Genomic DNA, 7,998 nt, shown 5'->3' with positions numbered 1-7,998 from the left:
GAGGCAAGACACAGTGATAACAGCAAGAACCTTTATTGAACTAACAGAACTGGACAACAGGGGCAAAGCAACTGCTTATATACATTTCTGAAGGCCTGGACCACTCCCACTCCCAACGTGATTGGCTGTCTAAACTTCCAAGCTGCAAATCATGACTCAGAGTTTAAGGGCCAATGGCAAAGGCCCAAATCCTGAAATGTTCTGTGATTGGATATCATGTATTGAATCAGAACACAGGAGCTCAGAATCCTTAGTTCAGACTCAAGCTCAGGCAAACACAGACCACTGAATATATAACAGTAACCACACAATGCCCCACTACGTAAGAAAGTTGTTGTTGTTGTTGTTTAGTCGTTTGGTCGTGTCTGACTCTTCATGACCCCATGGACCAGAGCATGCCAGGCACTCCTGTCTTCCACTGCCTCCCGCAGTTTGGTCAGACTCATGTTTGTAGCTTCGAGAAGACTGTCCAACCATCTTGTCCTCTGTTGCCCCCTTCTCCTTGTGCCCTCCATCTTTCCCAACATCGGGATCTTTTCCAGGGAGTCTTTTCTTCTCATGAAGTGGCCAAATATTGGAGCCTCAGCTTCAGGATCTGTTCTTCCAGTGAGCACTCAGGGCTGATTTCCTTCAGAATGGTTAGTCTGATCTTCTTGCAGTCCATGGGACTCTCAGGAGTCTCCTCCAGCACCATAATTATGTAAGAACATAAGAAGAGCCAAAGGCCCATCTAATTCAGCACTCTGTTCTCACAGTGACCAATCAGATGTCCATGGGAAGCCTACATCCAGGACCAGAGTGCAACAGCCCTCTCCCCTCTTGCAGATCCCAGCAACTGGCATTAAAAGGCTTGCTGTCTCTCACACTGGAGCTAGAGCTTGTCAGTAATGCATACGGGGTATTTTGGTTTGGTTTGTAAAAACAATCTAAGACATGTCGATTTCGAGAAGCTAACTGCACAGACACATGCCTATGAACGGACATTTCTTCAGGAAAGTATTGATCTCTGTAGTTTTGAGCCTATAAATTTGGGGTTGTACAAAATGTTCTATTGTGGACTGAATGTTCAAAGAAAGATGGGATCTGGGAACCGGTCCTTTCTGTAGTATCTCATAAGCTTACCCTGGCGTTTTCTAATGGCTTCTTCATTCATCATGCAGAACTTGCATTTGTACAGGCTGTAGGGGAAAGGGAGAGGAATGTCAGAGCCAGCATCCCTCCATCAGTACAACATGGTAACCATTACCATTATAATTGCATGGTAGGCTTGTGCAGTATGATGTAATGACAGGTTAAATAAATGCAATCTAATCCTCTCTTCGAAAATGGAGCAGCTCTGTCACATTAAAACATTAACTCTATCCAGCACCAACCTGCAGTTATTAAATAAAAAAATCTCCTCCTGGACTTCACCAGTAACTATTGTTTTCATTAACTAGTTGTGTAACACTATGCGATTTAAGACTATAGCTCATAAATAGTTGATTTAATAAATTCAAAATTTCACTATTCGGATTATTTTGCTCAGTGAAGTAAAAATCCTAGAAGAAAAACTACTTTGGGTTAATAAAATAAAAAGCAGGAAATAAATGAAATGAGGACACTGAAACAAAGCCAAAATATGAGATGAGATGGTTTTAAATTCAAGTTTCTCTCAGGTATTTCTTACGCTATACTGACTGGTTGCTCTCCAAGGACTGATGGGAGCTGTGGGTTTGTGTGCAGAAGTAGGGATCTCACAACTTTCAGCAAACTACAATTCTCATAATTCTTGGAAGGAAAGAGGAGCCACGAACAAATCTGACAACTTAGGTTTCTCTCACTTTCTCATCTTCCCAACCTTAAGTTCTATTTTTCCCATAACTGCATCAGTTTGTATTTTTTAAGTCCTTGTGAAGATTAGCCAGCATTTTAGCATACATTTCCCAAAATATACACATTTTTAGTTATAGCTTAGGTGAATTTGAGTGGGATCGTCCTTTATTTTAATTAAACAGAAGGGCTGGAAGCTAACTGATTCATGGCAGTGAAATTTTATTTAACCCAACATAGTGGTGTGTAAGTCTGGTTGACTATTTTTTTCCTATCATTGCCGCTTAATTGGTTGCTTGAACTCACAGTTGGTTGTTAAAGTATTTTTTTAAAAAAATAAAAAAATATTACATTAAAAAACCCCTCTGCCTTGAGAACTATCAACCAGAAATTGCGGCTAGTAGAAGAAATGACTTTCCTATAATTAAGTGGAAAAGGAAGCTTCTGATACTGATCAAAGACATCCTTGGTGTGGTGGAAACATGTCGATTTGAAAGTGTAAATCTGTGTTTTCCAACTATTGAAAACAGACGCTATTTGGCAGCAGTGGGGAGAAAACTGCCTCTGCAAATTTCCTGGTTTAACTAAGGCATTACTGAACCACACTGAGCTCTGAAACTGTGGCCCAGATAGGAACAAGCAGACCTGTTGTTAGTGTGAAAGTAGGTCTTTATAGGAAACTGATAATGCTGGCCAATAGGAACCTGATAAAATGTTTTATCACCTCTGTCATCATCTATTTGTATTAAAAAAAATTCACCAGCATGCTGGGCTCAAAGGTAGTTTTCTGTAGTGTTATTTTGGCATTCCCTCAGAGTGACAAGTCTACTTATGAAAAGAATGCAGGAAGCTGCCATTGGTCTACCTACCTCAGTATTGTCCACTTGGACTGATGGTGGCTTACCAGTGTTTCAGGCATTCCCAGACATACCTAGAGATGCCAGGAATTGGACCTTATTGAGCCCCATGCAGTAGTGTGTGTGTGTGTGTGTGTGTGTGAGAGAGAGAGAGAGAGAGAGAGAGAGAGAGAGAGAGAGGGAGAGAGAGAGAGAGAGAGAGAGAGAGAGAGAGTTTGGCTAACTATTTTTTCCTGTCTTTCCCCCTTGCTTGGATGCTCCACCACTGAGCTACATTGTTAAGCTACATTGATGGTAGACAAAGTTAAAAGAAATTGAGAGAGCTGTTTTGGAGGTGATTGGTGAATAATTTGTGCCCTTTCACCCTCTTGTTTTTGGTAGAAAACATCTTAAAAGATGTTCCTTTAGTTTCAAAATCAATTGTTCAACATTTTTTGTAAGGATTAATATAGGTTATACATGAAGACTTCCTGCTGTGAAAGGTTGCTGGATTTGGGTTCAGGATATCTGGGATATTGGGATATGGTAATAATAATAATATATTTATACCCCACCCATCTGGCTGGGCTTCCCCAGCCACTCTGGGCGGCTTTCAACAAAATATTAAAATACAATAGTCTGTTAAACATTAAAAGCTTCCCTAAACAAGGCTGCTTTCAGATGTCTTCTAAAAGTCTGGTAATTGTTTTTCTCTTTGACATCTGGTGGGAGGGCGTTCTACAGGGCGGGTGCTACTACCAAGAAGGCCCTCTGCCTGGTTCCCAGTAACTTGGCTTCTTGTAGCGAGGGAACCGCCAGCACTGGACCTCAGTGTCCGGGCAGAATGATGGGGGTGGAGATCCTCCTTCAGGTATAGTGGACTGAGGCCGTTTAAGGCCTTAAAGGTCAGCACCAACACTTTGAACTCGTACATTCACTAACAGCGAGAGTAAGAGAAGGAATTCATTGCCAACTCTAGTCCATTTATTTCAGTAAGTCTCCTCTGAGTTAGACGTAGTCAGATACAACCTTTAATGTTTGCCAATAACAGATGCTAGTTTTCTCCTCAGCATGCTCTGACTGAGGTCCCCATTCACACTTACCACCAGAGGTGTGAGAACTGCTTTTGCCTGGCTAATAACACTCTCACCCAGAAACCCCATGAGTAAAACCACCTGCATCTAGCCAGCATGTTGCCTGCCCATTTGCCCTTCCCTTCCCTTTACTGTACTTGACTACTCTTTCTCTGATGCTGGTGTGGCAACAATGACAGAACCAAACCATTGCATTCTCCGAGTCAATTGCCTTTGTTCTTGATTGGCAAATTTGTTGAGTTTTATGAACCTTGCTGTCTGCACCACAAGAGGCACTGCTTACTGCTGGCTTGTGCTTTGGAGAGTCCTAATAATCTTGTGTTGCAACGTTAGGAAACTATAATACTTAATGTTACATGTTTTCCCCTGTATTCTGGATGTTGGTTTTCAAGAGCAGTCTTACTGGGTCTGGCCAGCATGCAGCCCGGTATCCTATCATCTTTGGTTTCTTCCAACTGTTACAGAAGAAGCATTCAAAGCATTAATAACAGAACATGCTTTTCACCTTTGGTTCAATTCCTACTTCCAGTTGCTTAAGATCTGGCAACACATCAAAGGTCTCCTGTTTTCATAGCTATCTTGCTTAAATTGGATTGTTTTAGTGTGAATTTTAATTATGAATGTTTATATTTTAATGTTTGTGCCCTTGCTTTTTACAGTGGTACCTCGGGTTAAGAACTTATTTCGTTCTGGAGGTCTGTTCTTAACCTGAAACTGTTCTTAACCTGAAGCACCACTTTAGCTAATGGGGCCTCCCGCTGCCACCGCTCCGCCACCGGAGCACGATTTCTGTTCTCATCCTGAAGCAAAGTTCTTAACCCGAGGTACTATTTCTGGGTTAGCGGAGTTTGTAACCTGAAGCATCTGTATCCCGAGGTACCACTGTGTACTTTTACACCTATTTTGGCATAAAATGATATATGCATCCATATATATTAATAGTCATAATCATAATAGTAATAAAAACTAGACGTGTTTCATGGCTTTTCCTAGTTGCATCCTATTGCATTGTACCATCTGCACCACAAAAGGTTCTCCTTCTCTCCCAGTTGCCACTGGAATAATACAGCTCACCACCACAGCTCATGCGCACTCCATGTGCTAGTGGCATCACATGTTCTGTTGCTCCCACCATGGCTACAGGCAGTGCTCCTTGAATAGTTGCCACTGAGCTAACATCTGTTGTCATTTAGTTGCCATTTGGTTAACATCTGTTGCTCCTGCTGCTGTCATGTTAGCCAACCACACCACTTGCTTTGCACTGCTGATGTTTCAAGACGGATATTTAGATGAGAGCATCATGTGCAACTTTCCTGTGTGGTTTCTCAGCCCAAGAACTTACCATTGAGTCAGAAACCATCTTTTCCTCAAGTACCACTTCTCTGGTTGCCTTCCAGTTCCTAGCATTCCTTGGATGTTTTTCAAAGACCTCTGGACCGTTTTCAGCAGAACACTTATTTCCATTCAATCACACCGAGCTGATCTTCATTTACAGATATGAGTTATACCATGCTGCTAAAAATCAAAGCAACTGTTCATAATCTTATAACAGGGGTCCACAGCAATGGTCGTGTAGTGGCAGAACCACTCGTGGTGGCAAAGGGATACAGTTTGGTGTAATCAGTTAGCAGTTATCAATGTCATTTTCTACTGTTGTCTATTCCATCTTTGGAAATGGCTAATTTCTTTGCCATGGTGTTGTCCCAGTGGCAAGGAGTTCCATAGATCAGTTTACCTCGTGTCAGGGCTGGCCCAACACATTTTGTCACTTGAAGTAAAAGAGAAAATGGCACCCCTGCCTCCTCATCTCTGCTGCCACCACCTCCACCACCTCATCATCTGTTGCCACCACTTTCTCCACCTCTGCGCCCTTGTCTGCTGCTGCTGCCCGAGGCAACTGAAGGTGTCCTGGGTAAGCCTCAGCGTGCTGAAGGCAGTGAGGGAGGAAAACAACAAGCAGCAGCAATGGCCTCACTCTTTCCAGGCAGCGGCCATAGGCAACAAGTACAGGAAGCAGTAAGTGGCATGCTACTCGGCGTCCTGGATCTCCTGCCCCTCTTCGCCTAGTCTATACCTTCATGTCCTTAATCACTAGGCACCCTTTGGATAATATATCACACCTGCCCCAATCTGCTACCTGAAGCAACTGCCTCCCTGAGGCTAATGGGTGGGCCGGCCTTGTTCTTGCAGTATTGTGTCACAGACTCCCCATGTCTGGAACTTGCAGACCCAGAAGCTCTACATGAAGAAGGATTTTTCCTTAGTTTTCCCCTTCCCATCCCTACATGACTCTGAAAAGTAGTTTTACCTATTTCCTGTAACTTAGTCTCCCTTTCTCCTTTCCTTCCTCAGTTTGCACTTTGTTCCCACCACCCAAAATGCTGATTTCTTGCATCCCTCTTCTGTCTCATTTCACACTCACTTTTCTCCCTATAATAGTTTTCTCCCCATTCCCACCCCAGTCTATGCAGTTATTATTAATAATGTTGTAAGAACAATATCTTTTCTATCACTTACTTTCCTTCAATACCTCCTCTGGTCTCTTGCCTCAAAGCAGAAAGGAGACCTTTCCCCCCTCTACCTGCTGAACTTCTCTGTCTCATGGCAACCTTTACTTAGCATGGATGGACCTTCTAGTACAGTGGTACCTCGGGTTAAGTACTTAATTCATTCCGGAGGTCCGTTCTTAACCTGAAACTGTTCTTAACCAGAAGCACCACTTTAGCTAATGGGGCCTCCTGCTGCCGGAGCACGATTTCTGTTCTCATCCTGAAGCAAAGTTCTTAACCTGAGGTACTATTTCTGGGTTAGCGGAGTCTGTAACCTGAAGCGTATGTAACCTGAAGCATATGTAACCCGAGGTACCACTGTACTGGCATCAGTCAAACCAAGATGTCACAGCCAGTGGCAAAGCAAGGTCAGGTGGTACCCAGTGTGGAAAATTTCTTGTCCCCCCATTTAAATTTATTCATTTATTGCCTGCAAAAATGGTGACTTTATTTCATATTTTGGGGGAACCAACATTGCTGAGCCTTTTTTAGTGGAGATTGCATGCCTTGCAATGAAGAGTCTGCCTGCCACCCTACAGCTGAGGGGGAGCTGACAGGCAGACCGTTTCGGCAGCGGGAAGTCTGTGCATGCCAAACCCACAGCATCTCTCACAGACGTTGAGTGCTGCACAGCATTTTGTCACCCCCCTCAGAGGTGACACCCGAGGCGACCACACCCATCGCACCCACCCTGCTCCGCCCCTGGTCACATCAAGGTTTAGCAGCATATAAGTGTGGAGGCGCTAGGCATGCTGTGGCACTGAGGGCCACCACAATGTGGTCCATAGGTGCCAACTCCCTGGGGCCCTGGGTGTCCACCCCCATTCCCCATGAAGGGGCCAGGCACCCACAAATTGCGGTGCCAGGGCCATGCAGGCTGCGTGACACCCACATTTGTGGGGCCAAGCTGGCACTCTTGATGTGGCCTAAGGCCCTATGTTTGAGAAACAGGAAGCTAGCGGTTCAATTTAAAAAACAAAACAGAATCTTTAATATGCTGAAACAAGCAATAACGTCTCTCTTAGTAACTGTGGGAGATTTTTAGCTAATTATGGAAGAATATGTTCTGCAACAGAACAGGATCTAGTTGACATTTTCTATTATTAATCATAGTCACAGCCATTACTTATTTAGATGAAAGAGAATACAATATAAAGTATTCAGCTGAGCAGGAAGGGAATATAGTAAGATGCACGGAACACCGTAGACTAGATTTGACTGAGCACAAACCATTTCAACAAAACAATAGGTTTGGCTAGTATAAAGATGCACAAATGTAGAATCTGTGAATACAGTGCAAACATTGGGGGGAAATGTTATTCACATGTGTTTGTTTTTGTCTGTATCACCCTGATATGTAGCATAACTTGAATTTAGGAGCCATATGGCAGTATAAATCTTCTGGAAAACAGACCTGTGTGATGACCACACTATAATGGTCTAATGGTATAAATCTTTATATAAATCTTTATAATGGTATAAATCTTTGTGTCAGAAAATATGGCATCTCTCATCATTACTGTATAACAAAAATACTGTTCCCTTTTCCAGAAAATAAATCATTGCTATGAGCAGAATAACATTCATTACACATTACACACACTCCATATGAACTCCAGGGTTGGATATGGTCATTGGGCAACTAAATTGATAGTATCTTCTCCTTCTCCTTCTCCTTCTCCTTCTCCTTCTCCTTCTCCTTCTCCT

General features: G+C 43.0%; 1 long non-coding RNA gene across 1 annotated transcript in view; it reads left to right on the top strand.

The window, feature by feature from the left end:
• Positions 1-410: 410 nt before the first annotated feature.
• LOC308473933 overlaps positions 411-7,998 on the top strand; it is a 277,759-nt gene continuing 270,171 nt past the window's right edge. Inside the window, exon 1 of the long non-coding RNA XR_013984419.1 lies at positions 411-563. This is a non-coding gene — a long non-coding RNA (uncharacterized lncRNA). The remainder of the gene's footprint in view (positions 564-7,998) is intronic.

Source organism: Podarcis pityusensis, assembly GCF_964106645.2.
Source record: "Podarcis pityusensis genome assembly, chromosome: 3".
Classification (NCBI taxonomy): domain Eukaryota; kingdom Metazoa; phylum Chordata; class Lepidosauria; order Squamata; family Lacertidae; genus Podarcis; species Podarcis pityusensis.
Note: the sequence above shows the minus strand (reverse complement) of the source record. Positions and strands in the feature narration are given on the sequence as shown.